At 52.6% G+C, this 24,359-nt stretch overlaps 1 protein-coding gene across 2 annotated transcripts in view; it reads left to right on the forward strand.

Annotated features, from left to right (window-relative positions):
• CSMD1 (CUB and Sushi multiple domains 1) overlaps window positions 1-24,359 on the forward strand; it is a 605,853-nt gene that overhangs the window by 18,998 nt on the left and 562,496 nt on the right. The window lies entirely within an intron of this gene.

Below are 24,359 nucleotides of genomic sequence, written 5' to 3' on the forward strand. Positions count from 1 at the left end.
TGCCTGCCTGTGCCGTTAGAAATTACAGTCTTAGGGGTGATTAGCTTAGCCTACTGCTAAATCCATGGCTGACGGAAAACTCAAGAAATCATGTCAGATAAAAATAAATCTCCCTTCCTTTCTTCTTGAGTTCCATAATTATGGCAGCTAGCACCTGCCAGCCAGCCTCCCTCCGAGGACCGGGATTACGGCGTTCGAGTCAGTGGAGGGGAGTGGGGGGCGCGCCTCCTCAGTCAGCCTTCCCAGGGGGTCTGCGGGGACAGGCTTGTGGGATCGGAGTTAATTCCAGATCGAGGACGAATGTGGAGGGAATCCATGTGGCAGTCACTGCTAAGAGGTTTATGTAAAAATAAGTTTTAATCACTTCAGCAACGTATGGGGACGTGATGGCATTCAATCTCTCTTTCCCTCTCTCTCAGAGAGGATGGGGGAGGGAGAGAGAGAGAAACATCAGTGATGAGAGAATCATTGGGTGATGGAGCCCACAACCTGGCATGTGCCCTGACCAGGAATCAAACCCTGACCTCCTGGTTCATAGGCCTGCACTCACCCACTGAGTCACACCGGCTGGGCTCAGTCTCATTTTTTAAAGATCCTGCTTCTGTGTCACTTATTCTGGGCTTTTTAGCTCAGCACTGAGGTGGAGCGGCCTTGTGGCTGCTGGTTCGTAGCCCGTTATCCCCTCTGTGGTGATGCAGCCAGCGCAGTCTCACACAGGGGGGTACGTGCTCCTGACCTGAATCGAACCCGGGGCCCTTCAGTCTGTGGCTGACACTCTGTCCACTGAGTCGAACCCGCTAGCTGGCATTGTCAGCTTGCTGTGGGGAAGAGCCTTGTTCTAAGATGTAGGTACAACGACAGGACGATCGCTGGATGAGAGCGCGTTCAGAAAGCGCCCGGGAATCCCCAGGCAGGAGCAGGGCTCACCCTGGAGCACAGAACCATGCCGGGCAGCAGAGTCTCTGTCCTCGTGCGCTGTCCCAGCGGCTCCTCACGGCGGAGGCCAGGGCTGCCTTCTCCGAAGAGCTGCCCAATCTCAGGACCGACTATTCCGTTTTAACCTGTGGCTCCTCTGGCCATTGGGCAGCTGCTTTATTTTGTCCTCGACATCGATGAAAGCTCATCAAGGCAGGCTCACTTCCCGGCACTTTTCTTCCTACGTGGCCATCAGGTTCAAACATTCATGGTCTTCCATTCGTTCTCTGAGCTTCCAGAGGGCCTCCCGGGAGGACTTCGGGCCTGTGGCTCATCCCGCGAACACAGAAAACCAAAGGGGATCGCAGGAAACCACGGGTATCAGCCCGATCCTCTCATTCACGAATGAAAAGCAAAATTGAGTCTCAAGTAAATTCAGTAGCGTGGCAGGGCCCGGGTGGTGGCACAGACACAGCCGTGCCAGTGGCTCTGAAGGCTCCAATCGCTCCCTCAGACACACCCTCTGTTTTCCCAATTATTTGGATGGATAACCAACATGATTAGAGAGGCAGGTGGTGTTTCCATTGCTTCAAGCAGAGAGACATGGCTGGATAGAAGTTATGTGTGGGAAGCACGTGTAACTGTGTCTGACACCGCAGATGCCCGGTCAGTGTTAGCTCAGATTTATCAATGGTGGCTTCATTGAACCCGAAATATGTTTTAATCATTTTTTTTGAGACTACACACACACACACATACAATTGACTTCAGAGAGGAAGGGAGAGGGAGAGAGAACTAGAAACACGAATGATGAGAGAGAATCTGATCGGCTGCCTCCTGCATGCCACCCTGGGGATTAAACCCACAACTCAGGCATATGTCCTGACCAGGAATCAAACTCTGACCTCCTGGTTCATAGGTTGAAGCTCCATCACTGAGCCCACTGGTTGGGCAACCTTTTGCTGGTGTGTATATATTTAAGTCACATCCATAACTCATGGTTTTCTGTAGATGATTTAAAAATACTGGCTAGTGGCCCAATGTACACTAGCTCCCCTTCCTGTCTGTTTCCCAACAATAGACACTTTGGAGGCATTGACACGGACTGGATTCCTTGTTTTTAAATAAAGGAGAAGGCATGCTGTGGAAGGTAGTTTTTGAGGTGAAAAAACCCCGAAGAAGCCAGGAGGTAACCCGTGGCCTGGTGTGAGGAGGGACTGAGACGGACCCTCAGGGTCCAGGTGAGGGCATCCTGCTCCCCAGAGGCCAAGCTCCAGCAGTCAAGGGTGGCTGGATCCGTGGAGTCAGAGGACACTGGCGTTGAGCTGAGACTGTGCTGGGTGCCAGGCCGGTGCTGAGATGATGGAGAAGAATTTCCTTCACTGAGTGATTTTTTTCTCCGATTGAAGGACAATTTCTTTATTAACTTATTGATTTCAGAGAGGAAGGGAGAGGGAGCGAGAGAGAGCAACATCAAGAGTGAGAGAGCTGCCTCACTGATCGGCTGCCTCCTGCACGCCCCTGACTAGGGACCGAGCCTGCAGCTGGGCAAGGGCCCTGACCTGGAATTGAATCTGGTTCAAGGCTCAACCACTGAGCCACCACTCTGGCCTCTCTCTCTCTCTCTCTCTCTCTCTCTCTCTCTCTCTCTCTCTCTCATCGTGGCTTTGGGGGTTCTAGACCTAGAGAACGGGGTGACTCCGAGGAGACTTTCCCGAGTGTCAGAGCAGTCTTTTGGCGGTGCCAGCCCCTCAGAGCAGCTCCGGGAGCAGGAGGGTCCCGCCAGCCCAGGTGCGACCGGGTCACTCACGTGTTCATCTCCCTTGAGTCTGTGTCCTGGGCCCCGTCTGAGAAATCGTGGGAAGGTGCAAAGAAGCTGTGCCCCTGGAGCCAGTGAAGAACCAAACCAAACCACCCGGACATCAGGCCACGGCGGCAGGGGCTCCTCAGAAATGGTTTATTCTTAGCGGAGGCCACCGGGAGTGGGCCACCGGGAGCGGGACCCTGGCATGACAGAGGGCTCCGTGGGCGGCACTCGTTCCTCTGACCTCAGGGAGGGCAGGGCCGGGGCCATGCAGCAGGAACTGGACGGGGAGAAGGCGCTGTAGTCTCCCGATTAGGCAGACCCCATCCCTGGGGAAACCCCGTAACGAGTGGCAAATTCCTTAATTGGATTTCTCATTATTGGGAGATTGCTGTGCAAATCCTGTTCTTTCTATTAAAGTGACCAGAGGAAGCTCAGTTGAGTATTAAAGCCTTCTGGTCAAGTTAAGTGTGTTCTGAAAGCCCTGGCTACCCACAGCAGCTCCCACACGAACACACGCCACATGTGAACTCTCACCCGAGACCGCTACATCAGAGTAAACACGGCTGGCAATGGAAGTACATGTGTGCGCTCACCAGCACAGACACACTCGGGAAGGAAGAACAGCCGGTAGTTCCGGAAGGAGAAGGTGAGGGGAGGACTCGCAGGGGATTTAGCCAAGCATGTGGCCGGCGATGAGGTGCCTGCAGGTGGGGACTCCCTGGGACGAAGCCTGTGACCCCAGGAGCCATGGCTTCTAAGTGGATGCTGGGTGACGAGGCCGGGGAACCCTGCAGCGAGGTTTTCCCTTTGCTTTGCTAAACATTTGGCCCCAGAGTCCTTTCAAAAAGCACTTCCTGTTCTCTCTCACATCGATGCTTCTCTCTGCCTCCCTTCCTTTCTCTCACATCAGTAAGCACACACTTGGGTGAGGATTAAAATAAAAAGGAAACGGTTCTGTTGTGGCACTAGAGTTGCCAGGTGACAGGAGGCGGGGACTGGTGAGTGGCAGGTGAGGGGACTGTGAGTGACAGACCTTATTTGGAAATGCTGTCATAGAAACCAGACGGATGCAGAAGGAAGCGTGGCCCGGTACCTGTAGAAGCGTGTGCGTGTGATGGAAATACGCGGTGTCACAGAGCTCCGTAGTTTCAGCAAAACATGCCATGAGGAGTCCACATGTTCTTAATTTTAATTTTGTAATTCTCCCAAGGCCTGAGGGGGCCTAGCACAGCTCTTCATATTTTTTCCCCCCTAAAAAATATTCTTTTCTCTTGATCAAGTGACTGAGGAGTCAATAAATTATCTCCTCTCTTTGACGGAAGGACGTGCGTGTTTTAGATACTTGTCAAGAGCACAGGATATTATTATTTTTTTCTTCACGGCTGCCCCGCCTGCTTCACTTCTGGTTTAGAAAGGGGATAATTGCCGATGGCTTATAAGGAGTTTCAGTTATTTATTGAGTCACTAAATCTAATTAGGTCTGTTCTTCTCCGAGACGCCATGGTAACCCACAGAAAGGGGAGGACCCCGGGCTGGTGCTGGTGATCGCCCCGCAGAGCACGGAGGGCGCGGTCGCTCGGAGGCTGTCGGGGGCTGTTTCTCGCAGGTCTGGATGAGTGCGGGGTGGGGACATTCCTGGCGGTGGGGCGGCTGTTCTGAAAGCCGTGGTCTCTCCGGTTGCTGCTGCATTTCCCCCTGATGCTCTCCTCCTCCGAGGGCCTTTGTCACAGACCCACATCTCTGAGCAGAGCTCACCTGCCACCACGTTCATGCATCGGGGACGAGGACCAGCCGTGTTCATCTGACGGTGGCAGCGGCCATGGGTCGTGTTTCCAGGAGGTGACACGTCAGGCTGATGAGTCTAATTCGTGGACTTTTGCTGAACCTGGTTTCCCGCCTCGGCGTGCACAGGCTTCCTGTTTGTGGGGCGTAGAAAGAGACCGCGCGTGTGACCCAGTGGAGATCCCGAGGAGGTTCTGTGGATGCAGGGCCATGGGTTTCCTGGATTAAGAAATCCCAAGTGTGCCGAAACTGGTGTGGCTCAGTGGATGGAGCATCGGCCTGTTGACTGAAGGATCCCAGGTTCGATTCTGGTCAAGGGCATGTACCTTGGTTGTGGGCACATGCCCAGTGGGGAGTGCGCAGGAGGCAGCTGATCAATGTCTCTCTCTCATCGATGTTTCTAGCTTTCTATCCCTCTCCCTTCCTCTCTGTGAAAAATCAATAAAATATATTAAAAAAAAGAAAGAAATCCCCAGTGCTCACAGTCTGTGGTATCAAATGGAGGCGAAGGATTCTTTCTCTTCAACTTCAACTTCGTGACGCAGCCATCTGTTGGCATGGCCCGACGGTGGGAAAATAGCATCTTACTCAGGAGGGGGTGGAGGAGCCTCAGGCGGTGACTCAGGTCCCGCCACACCCGCCTCGTCTCGGAGGCACACGTGTGCCCCCAGGTGCTCAGCACGCGTGTCCCGTGCTGCTGGCTCTAAGTGTACAGTGAGCACCAGCAGCCCTTCCACGGAAGGGGGAGGGGAGAGCAGGCTTGATGAGTGAAGAGGCATGACCCTTATGTAGCAATTACTTTTCCTGTATTTATATTAATTTTACCTCTAGGAAGCCAAGCATCATTTATTTCTTCATGTATTTTTTATTCACACGGGGATTTAAAAAATATATTTCTATTGACTTAAGAGAGAGGAAGGAGATGGAGAGAGAGGGAGGCATCAGTGATGAGAGAGAATCATGGACCGGCTGCCTCCTCACGCCCCCCACTGGGGATGGAGCCCGAAACCCTGGCATGTGCCCTGACCAAGAGTCGAACCCTGACCTCCTGGGTCATAGGTTGAAGCTCAACCGCTGAGCCACATGGGTGGGCTTTATAGGAGGATCTTTCACAATATATATTCCGGCGTATAAGACGACTTCTGAAACGAAAGAAAGTCAACCAAAAATCGGGGGCAAAAGACCAAAATGGCACAAAAATTACTTGCAGATCTTGACGGCAAAGTAAGTCTTTTCTTTGAAGTGGGGGGTAGTCTTATACAGCGAATATAGGCCTAAACCTATGTTTTAACTGTAAAAAATTAAGGGGTCGTCTTATACGCTGGAAAATACGGTGTATATATATATATATATATATATATATATATATACACACACACACACACACACACACACACACTATTGATTTTTACAGAGAGGAAGGGAGAGGAATAGAGAGTTAGAAACATCGATAGAGAGAAACATCGACCAGCTGCCTCTTGCACACTCCCTACTGGGGATGTGCCCGCAACCAAGTTACATGCCCTTTACCTGAATTGAACCCAGGACCTTTCAGTCCATAGGCAATGCTCTATCCACTAAGCCACACTGGTTTCGTCTACAATATATATATATTTTAACTTTTTGCAAAGACACCACCGTCCCAACTCACTTCTCACAGAAGACACAGGAACAGTGAGGAGTTGTAGTGCCTCCACTCTGTGTGTTTTCCTCCCCCGCGAAGCTGCAGGAGCCGAGGGAGAAAGTAAAAGCCCCTGTTCTACGAGATTGGTGACCGGGCAGCTCTGGACTGGAGAGTAATTCCCTTTAAGACAGCCGTGTTCGGGAGCCTCACAGGGACCCTGAGCTGCCAGTGCCTTTTCCTTTTCCTCGCGTGGAGTCCTGGGGCCTCCGGTCCTGATTGGGGCAGGAATTCCCCCGGAATCCAGGCCATGGGCGGCAGAGCAGTGACCATCCCCACGGTGGGCACAGCGCCCGGGGCCTCAGCCCCTTGGGTACCGGCCCAGCTGGCCGGAGGGTGCTGTCCACAGTGGCCGGGCTTCCTCTATGTGTGACTGCGTGATTCTGTTTTCAGATCCACGTTTCCAGCTGCTATTCTCCCTGCCATAAGCTCAGCGTCCCTGCTGCCCTGTCTGTGCTGAGGGAGACAGGTGTGGAGGCCAAATTGGGGAGGGGGTGGGCTGGCAGCCCACTGCTGGCCACTTCCACTGCGTCAGATGCCAGGGATCCTGGAGGGCAGCGAGGGCCTTGCTGGAGACCCGCTCTTGTTGGCAGGCGGGGTGTAGACACAGGGGCAGGGGTGGAGAGCCCTGGATCGCAGAGAAGCTGGGCCGCGGAGGGCTGCACCGGCCAGCGCCCATCCCGCTGGGCCTGGTGGGCAGGGCTCCTTCCCGTGGGCGGCTGAGAGGCAGCCTGGGCGGCTCCTGTAGCTCCACCCCCTTCCACCTCATCGCCCTGTCTTTCTGTCACTGAGTGAGCATGTCTTTCCCAGGCCTGGCTGTGCCTGCAACTGCACGCTGGCATTGGACGTTAATGCATCTTGGTCTCCATTGGCTTCTGAGCACAACGAGGGGTCTGCGCTCTGAATGGGACAGGAGTGTGTGCCGTGGATGGTGATGAGGTCAGGGCACGGCACGTGTCCAGGTTGTGGGCTCAGTCCCCAGTAGGGCGTGTGCAAGAGGCAGCTGATCAGTGATTCTCTCTTATCATTGATGTTTCTATATCTTTCTCCCTCTCTCTTTAAATTAAATAACAACATACTTAAAAAGAAAAAAGAAAAAGAAAAAAAGAAATGACAAGCATTAACACAAAAATGATGTCATGCCCTAACTGGTATTGCTCAGTGGATAGAGCATAGGTCTGCAGACTGAAAGGTCCCAGGTTCAATTCCAGTCAAGGGCATGTACCTTGGTTGAGGGCACATCCCCAGTAGGGGGTGTGCAGGAGGCAACTGAGTCAATGTTTCTCTCATCGGTGTTTCTAACTCTATCCCTCTCTCTCCCTTCCTCTCTGTAAAAAAATCAATAAAAAATATCTTTTAAAAAATGATATCATTTCCCCCTTAAATTGAGTAATGTGCTTTAGAGTAATGGGTATTTTACTTTAAACAGTACAGGTTTATTTTTAAAATTATTCGTGTTTAATAGATTGAAAATGATTGATGTTTTTTATTGCTACTGCATAGCTGTTTTATTTTTCAATCAAGCTGAATGGATATAGCTAAGATTATAGAATTCTAAAACTTATTTTTATAAGGTGCATTGGCTTTACATTAACTATTTTTTTCTGCTTAATTTTTAAAAAGAACTTCCTTTGTAAGACAACTGCAAATATCATCCCTTCCAGACATTCACTCACAGATCTTAATTAACAAGAAAATAATGGAGCTATTTGGGTAAACTCTTGGTTTTGTGTTTTTAATTGATTTTTTTTAAAAAAAATCATCAAATGCCACTCAGAACACATTTGCACATAAAACTGTGGAGAGGCCATGCTAGCCCCAAGCTGCCTGCCTGCCGGGAACCTGGGCCAGGAGAGCTCTGAATGGCATTGAGCTGTGCGTGCTTACCTCCTGCGCCTGGCTGTCTTTGGGCTTCAAGCCATTTGCTCCATCATCATCTTCATGAGGAACTAAGCAAGGCAGTTCCCACCAGCTGTCTGTAGGACTATTGACGGATATGTGATCTGCTGGAGGCTCCGTCCCGCCTCCTGCTGTGCAAGGAGGCACCCCACAGGGGTTGGGAGGCCCAGACCCACACCTGACCCTTGTCTCTCAGGCCACCACGTTGTGTCCACTGGGGTGGGGGCAGCACTCCTGTGTGTGGTGTCCCCGCTCCAGCCCGCCCGCAGCCCCGGCTCCCTGCGGCCGCAGTCCCCTCCCATGGTCCTCCTGCACACGCATGCTCCCCTGAGCGGGCACGCCACTCGGCTCATTAGCATGTTCCCTGTTGATATGCATAGATATGGCACTGTTTTGTGAGCAGTGAGTGGAAACATTTGTGCCGTCTAACGTTAATTAACGCAGAACGTGTCGACCTATGAACTCATCAGACCACACTTCAACATGGACTTAAAGCAGTGGCTGGTCATTTATTTTTTTTCCCACAAGGAAAACAACACACCCACATAGTTGTCTAGATTCATTTCGCCAAATGACGAGGGCGCAGAGGACTGCAATGTTATACAAACACAAACACGTCCAAAGGGTTGAAAAGGAAATGTCACTTTATGAGGTCAAGATCTCGTTGGTGCCAGAATCCACACGCGTGGTGACACAAAGGAAAGGCCTCAGACCATGTCCGCGGTGCAGGCAGTGAGAGTCCTGGACCACGTTACCTACAAGCCCAACGTAACGGGGCCGGAGACAGGAGGGCACGGAGCTGGTGCCCAGGTGCAAGCAGGTCCTGGAAAAGGATGAGCAGTTCCCGCCTTTACAGATGGAGGCAGCACACGGAAGCCACTCTGGTCTCTCCCCCCCTCCCCCCCATCAGGAGCAGAAGCGGCTGGTGAGGAGCCGCCTTGCTCTGGGATGAAGACGTCTCTCAGCCCAGCCTGCACCCTCTCACAGTTTGGCAAACTCGACCGAGGACGCCTCCTTCGGTGACAAATCGCCGGTGGATGAGGCTCGCTGTGCGAGTATCTCTAAAAGCCTGTCTACCAATTCTACAAGAAACATTACTCATCGCAGAAAACCATGATCTTTTCTTTGAAACAGAATAAAAAGATCTCCACCGTCACCTTTTAAAAAATATTTTTATTGACTTCAAAGAGGAAGGGAGATGGAGAGAGGAAAGGAGAGAAGAGAGAGGAGAGAGGAGAGAGGAGAGAGGAGAGAGGAGAGAGGAGAGAGGAGAGAGAGAGAGAGAGAGAGAGAGAGAGAGAGAGAGAGCAAGAGAGAGAGAGGGGGGGGGGAGAGAGAGAGGGAGAGAGAGAGAATGAGAGAATCATGGATCAGCTGCTGCTTGCACACCCCACACTGGGGATGGAGCCTGCAACTGGAGCCTATGCCCTGACCGGGAATTGAACCGTGGCCTCCTGGTTCTTAGGCCGATACTCAACCCCTGAGCCCTGCCACTTGGGCAACCATTACCTTTTCTAAACAAGCTCATGCTGCAGCCCGCCCCCGGCATAAGGAGGTATACAAGCACACGCAGAGTTCAGGACAATGAAGAAAGAAATCAAATCAGTCTTACTCTTAAAGGGTAGCGCTGCCTGCCTTGAAAATCCAAAAGATCACACCCTGGTTATTAGAAATAGAAGAGATTTTAGCCACCAAGCCACAGATAGGTATTCGTAATTCTGTGCTTCCACAATAACTTTATGATTGCAGTTTAAAAAGGTACCCTTTCCAATGGCAGTGAAACACACGAGGATTATATCTGACAGTGCATTTACACGGCAGCGGCTTTAATGAAAGTCATTTAAAAAGCGGAGGAGAGGGAAACATTGCCAGTGGCCGTACAGAAGAATGCTCCGTGTTGAAGACGTATCAGCAGGCGTCCCCCCTCATTAAGCCACCGAAAACCTGGAATCACGTTCCTCTGCTTACCGTTGTTAAGGCCTGTCTCCCTGAACAGTGCTCACCGCCTCACGTTCATTCAAATATTTAAATTTTCCCAATTTGCATTTGTCTCATAGGGTTTGTCTCTTCCAACGTCTGTTCTGGTTATTCTAGTCTTCACTTTCCACTGGCACTCTTACTCAGGGTCACCTGTTTTTTCACCTTTGAATTTTTCTCCATGTTTTACTTTGTGAGTTACTGTATTCATTATTTACTTGAGGTCTGGTGAATGAAATTTGTGCACTCGGTGTGGGGAAGGGGGGGTGTCTCTCAGCCCAGCCTGCACCCTCTCACAGTTCAGGAGCCCTTGGGGGATGTCCCACTACTGGCTTAGGCCCGCTCCCCTTAACCAGTGTCTCCTGTATTGAGCATCTGCCCCCTGGTGGTCAGTGTGCATCATAGCGATTGGTCATTCCACCGTTCGGTGGATTGGCATGTTAGCCTTTTATTGTATAGGATTTACTTATTTGTGACTGGGTTGTGTAAGTTTTGGTAGAATATGTATAGAAGGAACTGTCTGACCATGTGAGGTATGCTGTTCGGGAGCAGTAAGTGCATTCACTGCTGGGCAGCTGTCACCCCCCATCATCTCCAGAAGGCATTCACCTCGAAAGGCGGGAATCTGTACCCATTGCCCGCTCCCCTCTGCCCAGCCCCCGCCAGCAGCCATTCTCCTTTGTGTTTCTATGACTGTGACTGCTCTGGACACATTACATACGTGGAATCACACAGTATTTGCCTTTTTGTGACGGCTTATTTCACTTAGCATAACATCCTCAAGGTTTATCTCCGTCCTAGCATCTGTCAGGATGTTCTTCCCCTTTAAAGATGGGTAATAGTCCTTGGATTTCATTATATACTAGAGGCCTGGCACATGAAATTCATGCATGGGTAGGGTCCCCAGGCCAAGCAAGCGATCAAGGTTGAATTGTAGGGTGACCTGCAGGGTGATGGGGTGGGGTGGTGGTGGGCGGCTGGCACTGACCTTGGCTGGCCTGGGGCCTGTGGGTGGCAGGCTGGGGGCAGCTCCTGCATTGAGCGTCTGCCTCCTAGTGGTCAGTACATGTCATAGCGACCAGTCATTCTGCTGCTCATTCTACAGTTTGGTTGATTTGCATATTAGGCTTTTATTATGTAGGACACATACCAGCCTTGGCTTATTCATCCATCTGTGGGTGGTTGTGGGGTTGTGTCCGCCTCTCGGCTGTTGTGAATAATGTTGCTATGAACATGGGTGTGCTTTGTGGTTCTGTCTTTGATTCTTTAGGATCTATACCCCAGAGTGAAATTCCTGGATCTCATGCTAATTGCACTTTTAATTTTTTGAGAAACGGCCATACTATTTTCAGGGTCTTCACCCCACCCCCAAGTTATTTCCTGTTTCTGTTGATGTCTTTCTGTGATTGTGATTGGCCTTTCCTAATGAGGAATCAAGGTTAGCAGTATTTTATGTGCTTATTGGCCAGTGTCACATGGAGTTTTTACCTGACCTTCTTGTTTATTTCTTGTGTAGTTTTGTCCCCTCGGGTGGATTGCAAACGCCTTTAAGTACCTGCCTCTAATCACGGAATCTCTGGTACTGTCTCTAAGTTTTCACAAGCTCAGAGAGGTATTCAGTTAGTCAGCAAGGGTGTCACAATGGGAGAACCTGGTATTCCAAAGCTTTTTATCAGTGCACTAGAGGACCATTCCATGAAGACTTGTGCACTAGGCCTTCCTACCCTGGCTGCTGGCACCAGTGTACCTCCAGCACCCGGGACCCAGGCCTTCTCTCTGGCCGCTGCCTCCTGTCTTTGCTCCGGCCAGAGTCTTCAGTCTTTGCTCCGGCCAGAGCCTTCAGTCTTCTCCACTTTGGCCAGAGCGTTGCTCCTGTAGCTCCCTCTGCCCCTTTTCCCCCCCACCCTCTCCCTCATAGCAGGAGTCTCATCCCACCCGGCCACTCTGCACCTGCATATGCACATTAACCTACCATCTTTGTTGGGTAATTTGCATACTCACTCCTGATTGGCTGGCGGGTGTCATGGAGGTATGGTCAATTTTCATATTTTCTCTTTTATTAGTGTAGATTTCTGTACCATCTGACTAAGCTGTTTGTGAGTTGGTGACCCTTATAACTGACCTTGGAGGTCACTGACAGGTCTCCCTTGATCTCCAAGGACTTTGCGTTTACCTCCAGAACCCTCTCAGACTGGGCCTTCCGAGCTCTGTCAGGTCTTCCCTCCTGTACACAACTTCTTAGTTTTAAACGATCAGATCTGCTTAGGACGCCCCATGCTCCAATCCTGGATCTGTCTTTTGTGAGCCTTCCCAGTAACCCAGATGCTCAAAACTCAACAGAATTTTTCTACCCAGGCGTCCCCAGGGGTGTTGACTCTTCACTTGGAGGATGCCAGCATTTTGACCTTATTTTTGTCTCCTCATTCCTGGTTTGGCAGATTACCTTCTGTGCATTCCTCCTGCCCCATCTGATGGGCAGGACACAGGCAATGTTTTCACCATTCTGATACTTTGGCTCACATTTATCAAATGCACTGTTTTTAAAATGTTAAATGCATTGTTTATTACTTGAGAAACAAAATAGCCCCCAGCTGTTATTCACATCCCTTCCTTCAGACACTTTCTCTTTTTCCACAATCAAGATCTGAGCCTCCCCCACGACCTCAATTCTGTGTGCCTTTAAGAGTCTCCGGCTAGTTCATCTATTTTTGGTTGTATCTTGGCTTTGATTTGCTCCAAATACTGCTGCTGCCAAATCTCTCTTCCTGAGGGATGGTGTTTATCATGTAATTTTCTCCAAGAACAACTTACTGGCGTTCTTTTATTTGCCCTTGGTGTCGAGATAGAGATTTCAAATATTTTACAAAGTGACATGTGACAGAGAGAGGAGATATCGTCTTTAAAGTTCTAGGGCTGATAATTTGATAACATTGAGAAAACCACAGAGCCAATTTTCACTTGATATACGGAACTTATTTGGAATTATTAGAGATATTTATCGATGTGATTGGTTCCAGAAGAGGGTGGTACATTTGCGAACCAAAGGCTAACTGGTCTTGGCAGACATAGGCCAAAGGGAGAGCTTGCTGAGTGCAGAGACGTGGGACTAACCCTCTAGGATTCCTTCAAATTATGAAATGTGCAGAGTCATGCAAGGATGCCTCTTATGCTGTCACTGACACCCCTGCATCTCATAATTCCTGCCTTGACCCTGCTCAGGGGAAGTCAGGCTCTGACAGAGCCTGGGAGCCCCCGGCCTCCTGGGGAAATGCTTTCCCCACTCCACCCCCCTATCCACATGCACATTTCACTGTTCAGACCTTCTCCAACATGCCTCCTGGAGCAGCTTGGACACAGACCTGGCACTGACTCAGAGTTCTCTTACACACACCCCAGAGTCCTCCGTGTTGCTGCATGCAGTGGTCCAACACTGTCACACGTGTGCGGTGTTTTTCTCTGGCCATGCATGTCAGGCCAGCAATGGGCTCTGTGTTGTTGTCTCAGCTTCCTCGCACCCCGTTCCAGTGACACACGGTACCTCCCGTGCTCCTGGTATGGACACACTGAGAGGCGTCGCACGTGCACTTGGGAACTTACGTGATTAAGCACTTGTTCCTCAGAGCGGAGCCACACTTGAAAGGAGGTGAGAGTGGCTGGTTCATGCTGACTCTCACAGTCAGGGGAAGACATTTTAAAACAATGCATGTAACAGCGGTGGCCCCCACGTGGGAGCTTGGAGAACGCAGTCTGTGTCCTGCTGTCTGACGGGGAAAGGAGGGATGTGGAGGAGTTAACATGGCGAACCGAGGAACATCACTAACGCTGGCACGTCCAGGCGGGCATGAGGGCCAGCAGGCAGCGGCCTTCCCTGTGTGGGCATCAGGCACTGGTTAAGAGAAAAATCATGTTGATTTTAAGGAGGTTTATTCAGGTAGAGGAGGGCAAAAGTGACCCCTCTCCCTCCCTTGCTCTCTCTCTCTCTGTCTCTCTCTCTCTCTCTCTGAAGAAAATAGTGACTTGAAAACCAAATAGGGGATATGTTATAATTTTGCTATGGTTATAATCTTGAAGTGGAGTATTTAAGAGGTTTGAGGTGTTAATGGTGAAAATTGAAAACAAAGATGTCTAAAGTAATCAAGTGGCACTGGCATGTCTTATATACTGAGACTGACATGGAATCCTGTTTGTTTGGGATTGAAAAGCAACGGGCCAGACACACACTCACACATGCACACAAGCAGCTCACGGCCTGCCCTGCTTGCACATTCAGTGTGGTCAGAGTTTGAAGGATTTCATAGGCAGAATAGAAATGAGACAATGAACAAAAAAGGCTGCAGAAAAACAGCTCATACATATGGATAGCTGGTTTTTGGGAAAACAAACAAACAAAACTTATGTGTTCACTTTTGCAGTTGTGAGAAGTGCATTGGGCAGCGTGGCTCGTGCTGTGAGCCTGGCTGGTACAGAGGACCCGGAACCGCTCCGGCCACGGCGAGGAGAGGTGTGGCCGTGAGCGTCCTGGTGCAGCCTTGGCACAGCCCTATGCTGAGCCCTTTGCAGAGGGCACTGTGCCTCTCACCAACGGGACTTGCCCAAACAGGCAAGAGCTCAGTGGTTTCCGGTACTGTGTGTTCGAAGTTAATCATTGGGGAACATGAGTCGGAGGTTACAATAGCAGTTACGCACATGTGAACCAGCCCCACTCAGGGACCTCTCCACTGCTCCCCCTGTCTCCACTCTGTCCTTCTCTGGCGCACTCCGCACAGGCTGGCCAAGGGTTAATGAGGTGGATCTTCATTAACGTAAAATATAAAACAGGATAACTCGGCTCACTGACCCCACAGACAGGTGCTCCAGGCTCAGAGTGGGGACTGACTGCGAACTTCTCACTTCACATGCTCCCGCGGCCCTGTGGCCTCGCTGAGACCCGGGCAGTGTGCGCGGTTGTTGGTCTGGTCTCCTCCCTCTCCCCCCAGCCACAGCTCCCAAACCTACGTTCCCACACTCCTGCTCTGAGCTTCCCAGGCTCCCCCTTGTCTTGGCACATGACTCCTCTCCTCCAGATTCTTCTCCAAAACCCCGACGAGTCCTCCCCCCTATCCCCATCCCCATCCTGCCCATCGTGATTGCACCTGTGGGTTTGTGTAAGCTTTTCTATAAATACACATGTTGCCAAAACTGATGTGGCTCAGTGGATAGAGTGTCAGTCTGCAGACTCAAGGGTCCCAGGTTCGATTCCTGTCAAGGGCATGTACCTTAGTTGTGGGCACATCCCCGGTAGGGAGCATGCAGGAGGTAGCTGGTCATTGTTTCTTTCTCATCGACGTTTCTAGCTCTCTGTCCCTCTCCCTTTCTCTCTGTGAAAAGTCAATAAAATATATTTTAAAAAAAATAAACACGTGTTCCCCACAAGACTGGACATCCTAGAATCGTGGTCAGCAAACTGCGGCTCATGAGCCACATGTGGCTCTTTGGCCCCTTGAGTGTGGCTCTTCCACAAAATACCACGTGCGGGCGCGCACATACAGTGCGATTGAAACTTCGTGGCCCGTGCACAGAAATCGGTTTTCGGCTCTCCAGAGGAATTTCAGTCATTGTTCCTGGATGTTTGGCTCTCTGGGCTGATGAGTTTGCCGACCGCTGTCCTAGGGAGTAGGAAACATCTCTATGTTCTCAACAAGCCGCTGGGCACGCAGTGAGGACTCAGCCAGGAATTCGCGTTCTGAAAGGCCTTAGAAAACAGGCTTCTCTGCTACCAGGGTGCCTCTTGTGCTCCCCTCTCGGGCAGGAGGGGCGTCAGCGTGTTGTGAGGCTGGGTGGGCCACAGTGACAGGCACTGGGTTGGGAGCCTCCGGAAGTTTCCAGAAGTTTCTGACACGTTGACTCACTGCCCTCCGCTGCAGGCCAGTACGGAGGAAGTCCGGGGACGCTCGGAAAAGACTGTCCTCTCTTATTCTCTCTTCCTGGCATCTGGAGGTATTTGATAATACCGCCCGCTCCTGCATTCCCCTGACAGGCTCTTAATTATGCTTTGAAATTCTGATGCAGAGGGGAATTTTCGGTTATTAACCTAAGCATCCTAGTTGCCAGGAAAAGAGGTAAAAGCTTCAGTATTGGAAATTCTGGCTTTCTGTCCTATTGTTCCTCTCGGTGTTTCTTAAAGCGAAGGCTCCCTTGGGGAGGGCATCCCAGATGCATAGCTGCTTTCAGAGGCTCAAGTGCAGCCAGTGGGAGCGGCCGGGGGAGGGGGTCTGAGTGCTACTCCATGTTTCTGCCATGAAAGTGGCTTTGCTCTGTCCTTCACATGCTTATGTATTCTGAAGCGTGTGCACGTGTGTCCATATATGTGCGTGCACCCATGGGAGAGCATGTAATTGAGTATGAGAGAAACCCAGGAGGATGTTGTGAACATCTTGACCACGCCCTTCCTTTGCTGCGTGGCATCGGCTATGAAATAAAGACACGGCTTGTGGTCCGTGGCGCTGTCTCTCCATCAGAGAAGCAGCGTCCCTCCCAGACCCAGCTTTATTCTCTCACCTGTCTTTTCTCAGTCCTTCACCGTCCCTACTCAGGGTCACCCTTGGCAGTGCCGGTGAGACATCCCTCTGGACACATTCCCAGGCAAGGGCTGACATTGTACAAGGGCTGGTCACGGACACGTGGTTTTAATGTCAGTAACCTGCTCCTGCTTCTGTTGGTTTATATTTATCCTATTGTTGTCGGTGTTACTGAGGTCCCCTCTTCTCTCCCACTGATCCCTTTAGCCGCTCTTACCTCCCCCCACCCCAGGTCTTCACCCCCTTGTCTGTGTCACGGATGATGCATAAATGCTTACAAGTTCATTGGTTGATCTCTTCCCACCCACCCTCATACCCCTGTCTTCCCTCTGAGGTTCCATAGTAAAAAAATGGATCCAGCCCTCACTGGTTTGGCTCAGTGGCTAGAGCGTCGGCCTCAGACTGAAGGGTGCCTGGTTCCGTTCCGGTCAAGGGCACATGCCAGGGTTGTGGGCTAGATCCCCAGTAGGGGGCATGCAGGAGGCAACCGATCCATGATTCTCTCTCATCACTGATGTTTCTCTCTCTCTCCCTCTCCCTTTCCCTCTGAAAACAATAAAAATATATTTTAAAAAAATACATCCAGAAACACAGAAGCTTGGAACGGATGGTTGGCTCTCAGGAGAACCTGCCTTTAGGTTAAAATACATCGCCTGGGCCTCTGAGTGATTAGAATGGCAACGTCTACAGGTGGGCAAAAGTATTATAGGTTTACGGGAGGGAGTGCATGAGACAGAGTTCACTCATATTATTATTCACCGATGTGTTACCTTCCACACAGACAGCTGGGAGCCTGCTTGTGCCCACCCCAGCATACGTGAGTGTTTGTGCGTTTCCTTAGAAACGCTGCCGATATTCCACCCAAACAGTTCTGTGGAAAGTTGCAATCTGTAAGCAAGAGGCATGTCTGGGAGCAGTGAGCAGTATGTTAGTCTCGTAGTGATTATGGAACTAGGCACAATTCCTTCTCCTTCGGCACTTTCTTCTCTTTCTATCCAGGTGAGCACTTCCTCACCTTTATTATTTTATTTATTTTTAAAAATATATTTTATTGATTTTTTTACAGAGAGGAAGGGAGAGGGATAGAGTTAGAAACATTGATCAGCTGCCTCCTGCACGCCTCCCACTGGGGATGTGGCCGCAACCTAGGCATATGCCCTTGACGGGGATCAAACCTGGGACCCTTTAGTCCCCAGGCCCACGCTCTATCCACTGAGCCACACTGGTATCAGCGCACTTCCTCACGTTTAGAAGACTCCATCTCTGCCCACCCTACCCTCTCAGAGGGCCTGACTAATGACAGCTTCCCCTCCGTGTTCACTGCTGACCACCCCGGGTGCACATTCTGAGAATTTAGATTCCAAGGGCAGCGCCACGTGTTCTGTGCGGGTGACATGCCCAGGTCAGCTGATGGTTATCCGTGGAGTGGACAAGGCCCGCCTCCGCCCCTGACTGGATGGGATGGTGGGGTGGAGGAGCCGGAGGGTGGAGGACAAGGCAGGGCAGCCCCCTGTGTATCTGAACCCCCTCGCCACCTACCCCCTGGTGATCTGCCTTCAACTTCAAGGCCATTTGGTTAAGTCCCTCCCTAACACACTGCTCTCCGAGTTCCCTCATTGCCCCTGACTTGCCTCGTTCTGAGAAGCTGCTGGAAGGGGTGAGCACTCCCCGTTCTGAGAGACAGGGTGACATCCCTGAGCCTGTGCTGGGGACCCAGGTGCTGTGCCATCACAGGGGGTGGGGGCACGCCCGGGGTGGGGGGCTCCCCATTTGCTGGCCTTTCACCCTGAGTTTGGTGAACAGCAGACCAAGCCCCCTGCCGTAGCCACTCCTGCTCTCTGGACCATAGAGGCATTTCTGAGGACTCTTTTTCCCATCAAATTACCTTCAGTTCATTAAAAAAATCAATATAAGTGATTCTTATATTTATATGAAATGCCTAAGGAGTATCAAACTGATTTTCAGAAGTTAGGTCACGTCCACACACACACACAGACATATACTTATGTTATTTGCATTGTGGACACTATTGCAGAAGTTCACAAACCCCTTCTGCCCGTCTCCACCCCCCCTCCAGCCCCTGCCCTGTGGCCATCACCACACTGTTGTCAGTGTCCATGGTTATGCATAAAGCTCCCTGGCTGATCCCCTCACCTCTTCCCCCCATTGCCCCGCCCCCTCCGCTCTGACAGCTGTCAGCCTGTTTCTCTTTGGTCCATCGGTGGGTTTGCTCAGTGGATTCCACATAGAAGTGATCTCACGTGGCGTTTGTTTTATTTCAGTTTGGATCACTCAGCACAATATTCTCCAAGATTTCCCTCTATTTCCGGCCTTGGGATCTTCCGTCGTAGACGTGGGCACATTGCAGGGCTGACTCCTGTACTCCTAACGGTGAAACCATCCAGAGGGTTTGAAACTACATATTTGAGTATTGTGTGGGGAATTAGAAGAGCTTACAGCCTTTTGCTGAAAATATTGAAATGAAGAAAAAAATTCATAACTGTATACAGTTGCATTCTCTCACCTACCCACCTACCCACCACCTATCCATCCAACCACCCACCTACCCACCACCTATCCAGCCATCCACCCATTTATCCACCCATCCAACTTTCCTTCCTCCCTCCCTCCCTCCCTCCCTTCCTCCCTCCCTCCCTCCTTCCTTCCCTCCCTGCCTTTCTTCCTTCCTTCTTTCCTTCCTTCCTTCCTTCCTTCCTTCCTTCCTTCCTTCCTTCCTCCCACTCTTCCATCCATCCATCCCTCCCTCCCTCCCTCCATCCACCCATCCACCCACCCATCCACTCATCCATCCATCCATCCATCCATCCATCCATCCATCTGGCACACTAGGCTGCCTGATGTGAGGCAGGTGCTGCTCAGCTTAGCGGACTCAGGGTGTGAAGTGGTCACTTCTGACCACTGGGGCTCCCCACTGGGGGAAGCATGGACACAGAGTGGGGGGCGTGGTCTCACCAGGATCCTGTGGTTCACCACAGTCACCATGCTGCACGTGGATGTGTAGACCATCCATCCCATGGCCGATTCTTTGTGTGTGTTTATAGCCAATGCGTTTAGCCAACAAGCACAAGGACTGGCCTCCGGGTGCCCTAGCAGACAGAGAGGGGGGCATCTGGGGATCCCGTGAGTCAGGAGGTCGTCTCCTCGCCACTCCCCTCTGTCCCCTTGTTCCACACATGCTCAGAGCTCAGCAGGGCCTGGGGCCCCCCCAGGGAGGGGCTGGGGACTCCCCGCCGGACCACTCCTGTGCGGTTTGTAACGAAGCGCAGTCTCCGGGAAGTGTTTTTCTTCTGTTGTGAGGGCCCGGAGCAGCTGCTGGCATTTACTTACCTTCTGCGCTGGCAGCGTCCTCCTGGCCGGCTTTGAAATTCATTTTCTCTATCTTGACACAAAGACCCAAAATGTGATGATTTTCCCAGAGGAACAGACGGTGAGGAGGCAGCAGAACTTGCAATTTACCGAAAGGGGGCCTCTCCGTTCCCGGCTGATGACGGTGCAGCCAGACGGCCCGAGCCTCCGAGGGAGGTGCTGTGGCTTCTCCAGAATCCCAGGAGCCTTCCCAGCGGGCTCAGGGGAAGGGCTGGTGGGAAGGTGGGAAGGAGGAGGAGGAGGAGGAGGAAGGAAGGAGGAGGGAAAGAGGAGGGGGGGTGAAGGAGGGAGGAGAGCAGGAGAGAAGGAGAGGAGGACAATCTGGCTGGATGGTGGACCCATGAAGGCGAGGGTTGAAGGGGTGGAACATCTCACGCCCCAAAGACAGCTGTTCCTCCCCTGACTCCTCAGGGGGACTCGGTGCCTCCTCAGCTGGGGCAGCTTCTCGGGTTTTAAGGGCTGGACTCTTCCTGTGCCTTTGGCTGGGCATCAGCGCCCCTGCCCACAGGTCTGCCAGGCCCCAGCGGAGCCACAGCAGAATGGCTGGGAGTGCCCGTGGGGGAGGGCATGGCTGTGTGAGGGGCTGGGCCTGCGTGGGGTGTGTGTGTGTGTGTGTGTGTGTGTGTGTGTAAGAAACCGGACTCAACATCTCCCAGATATTCTTTCTAAGCCTGGGAACTCGATCACTTAGGGGGGCACTCAGGCTGCCGCTGCGGGTGAGCCCCTCCTGTGCTGCTGCGGGGTCCCTCAGAGCCAGGCGTCCTGTGACCTCGCCCACGCGTGCACCCCACTCCCAGAGTAGAGAGAGGCGTCACCTGGGGACCATGCATCTGGCCCCCACGCTGGCCAGCGCCCCAGCCACATGGCCACACCGGGGCGTGCTCTCCTCTCCGTCAGCTCCAGCCACGCTGTCAGGTGTGCGGTGCTCACTGAGCGGGGCCAGGCGGGGTGTGTGTGTGTGTGTGTGTGTGTGTGTGTGTGTGTGTGTTTCCAGGGCCAGGATCAGCTGGCAGGGGGGCTCGGTCCCCGCACCTGGTGCTCCGGGTTCTGAGGGAGGACCCGGGTCACTGCTCTCTCCTGGAGGGAATGTGACGGAGCTGCCTAGTGACCCATACCCAATGTTCCTTCTTAGAGCGATTTTGTGCAAAAGTCACATTTCCAGCTGGAGACACGTTCTAGTTCAGAGGCTTCCCAGAATAACGTGGAGGCACCCGGTGCAGCTCGCAGCTCCAATCAGAGCTCTCTTTCTCTCCGCTGGCTTACCGGCTCGCTCCGGGTGCGGCTGTTACTAGTAACAGACAGCTTAGCATGTTCCCCACACGCTGCGTGCGTTAGCAGATGTGTCACGTGGCCCTGCACATGGGAAGGGTGTGCATGTCACCGTGGCTTTGAATGGCGAGTGTGCCGTGGGGGGTTGCGGGTCTCAGCATCCCAGGCCCCAGCGGGTTAGATAGACACACATGGGTGCCCACACTAAGGTGACCAGACGTCCTGCTTTTGGCGGGACAGTCCCGATTTTTAACAATTTGTCCCGTGGCCCGTGGCATTTTAAGAAAGTCCCGATTTCTTTTCTTTTGGGACACACCTGATGCTTCTGTGTGAAAGCAGACAGGTGGCGTGACTCTTCACGGGGATGGAAGGCAGGGGCGCCCCGAGCGGCCCATTTTAGAGTGCCAACGTGAGGTGGCATCTGGGGAGGAGCCGGACAAGCGGAGCTCAGGTTGGAGGGCAGCCCAGGGACACCCTCGGGGGTCATTGCTGTCCAGAGCGGCGAGCGGTCCAGGGTGAGGGGCTGAGAAAAGCTTGCTCGTGATGATGGCAGGATGCTGGGGCCGGAGGATGCACCAGCGGAGGAAGCAGAGGTGAGGGCTGCACAGACCGGTCGTTTGGAGAAGAGAGAAGGGAGTATCTTAAAAAGAGAGATGCTGTGGACCAAGCAGGACCAGGAAGAGCCCTGGATCCAGCAGCTGTTCTGTGTGAACAGAGCCCTGGTCATGGGGAAAGGCCAGCTTCCCCGCTGTGTGTCCCCGAGGTCTCTCCCGCCAGGGAAGAGGGGCCTAAAGACACGGCAGTCCACCCACCGCAGGGGCCCTGTGCGGGCATTATCGACCACGAGAGGGCCACGCATGTGTGCTGTCTTCCCCACACGGAGCGGGTGTACAACAACATGATTAGACACGCTTACATCACTGACTACGAAGTGCATTGGGAGCCCCAGCCAGTATGGCTCAGTGGGTCACGTGTTGGCCTATGGACTGAAGGGTCCCTGGTTTGATTCAGGTCAAGGGCACAGGCCCAGGTGGCAGGCTCGATCCCCAGTGTGGGGCAAGCAGGAGGCAGCTGGTCCATGATTCTCTCTCATCATGGATGTTTCTATCTCTCTCTCCCTCTCTCCCTTCCTCTCTGAAATCAGTACAAACACAATTTAAAAAAAAGATGGAAAGTGATTGGAGAGATGATCACATCCTATTTTGGCAAAGCTGCACGTGACACCACCCGTCATGGTGGCAGAGGTCCCTGGCCTGGGGAGCCTGTGCTGGCTGTCGTGTGCGTGAGGGAGGGGCGAGTGATTCCTCTTTTGTCAGGAACCAGACCCAACATCTCCACTGCTTTTTTCTGTCAGCATCAGCTGCGCCTCCCAGGGAGGGCGGTTCCTGCTGCAGAAACACTCGTGGGGAGGGCAGCCTCCTATCCCTCTCAATAACCCCTGCTTTAAACCTGATCTGGATGGACGCACTCCTGTATGACGGTGAGCCACGCCGATTTTAGAAGCAGGAAGAGTGGTTTATCGATCTGCCCGTGCTTTGGGAATGAGGTGTGAAGGGCACTGCCTTGCTGTTTCAGCCAGAATTTCTTGGAAGCATTTGCCTCCGACGCTGTTTCTCCCAAGGCTCGCGCCCTGCCCCGGTGTGTGAACACAGCGAGGAGGGCGGTGTCAGCCTGGCGTGGCGTGTCCTCACTCCGTGTGCAGCCAGGTCACCGCGTCCGAGGGAGGGAGCCGTCACACGGACACCCCGGGCAGGGCGTCCCGCTGAGTGACATCAGAGTCCGGGTCCACGCCTCTCCCCGCTCGGCCCCCCCCCCCCCCCCCCCCCGCTTCCTGCAGGGTCATCCCCATGGCCCACAGGCAGGAACACCTGCCATGTCTGTCGCAGGTGAAGGGGTCACGCACAGGTGCGGTGTGGGCCCCACACCAGGTTATCCCGCCTTCCAAAAGGAAGCCCCACCCTCGCAGTGACATGGGTGGCCCTGAGGTCGCTGTGCCAGAGGAAAGAAGACAGACAGCTGTGCACGCTCCCACTTCCACGTGGAATCTCCTAAAGGAGTGGAAGTCTGCAGGCCGAGAGCAGAAGGGGGTGCCCAGGGCTGGGGCCGGGAACGTGGGGAGGGGTTGGGGGGAGCTCAGTCAGACTCACGCAGGACAGACACGCTCTGGAGGTCCGATGTTCAGCCCGGGGACACGGGGCAGTAGCGTGTGGCATCCATGGGACCTGCTGGGGAGGTAGATGGTGAGCGTTCACACACACACACACACACACACGTGTGCACACACGCACACACATGCACATTATTGTTACTGGGGTATCACCTCATGACATATGCATATGCTGCAACGTCCAGTTGTATATTTAAAATAAATGCCATTCCCATGGGTCAAATATAACTCAATAGTTCAAGCTGAAAACATTAAATAACCGACAGACCAGATGTTCTAAAACGGGGCAGTGTATTTAGTGCAAAACACTTCTCGATTTTCAGTTAAGTACGATTATTCCAATGTGTGGAAATAATTTTATAATTGTGCTCTTAGAATAATAAACATTAAATCTAACTCCACCGAGCTGCCGTGGACATGTCTTACTTACCCTAAAACCTCGATAGGCAGAGTGTGCGGTGATCTGTATTCAGCCCCCAATCTCAGTAACACCGGTGTGAAATGCAAACATGTGCTTTCAATTTGTGTTTGGCCACTTCCCGCCTCCTCCTGACAATGAGCTGAATTAACTCTCCGCGGAGGGCCGTTCAGAGGGATCCGTCTCCTGCCTGTTCCTCCGGCGTCCCTGCTTGTGTCATTTGACAGGTTTTTCATAAACATTTTCATTCTGCCAGCGGTCTCCGCCAGGCATCCAGCACGCCGGGGCGTGATCCGGGAGCGGTGCCCGCTGTGGGCGTTGCGAACATGGGCACGGCGGCCCCTGGCACCGCCTGCTGGCGCGGGGACCGGGCAGCCACTCGGCAGGCGTGGGACACCCTCTCTCCTCACACCTGCCTGGCCCCCTGGCGTCGGCCCCAGGTCGCTGTGGGGCCTGGACCGCTGGGCTTGAACACACGCAGCGGCAGGTGTGACATGCAG

The sequence above is a fragment of the Pipistrellus kuhlii genome, unplaced genomic scaffold (assembly GCF_014108245.1).
Source record: "Pipistrellus kuhlii isolate mPipKuh1 unplaced genomic scaffold, mPipKuh1.p scaffold_m20_p_78, whole genome shotgun sequence".
In the NCBI taxonomy this organism is placed as follows: domain Eukaryota; kingdom Metazoa; phylum Chordata; class Mammalia; order Chiroptera; family Vespertilionidae; genus Pipistrellus; species Pipistrellus kuhlii.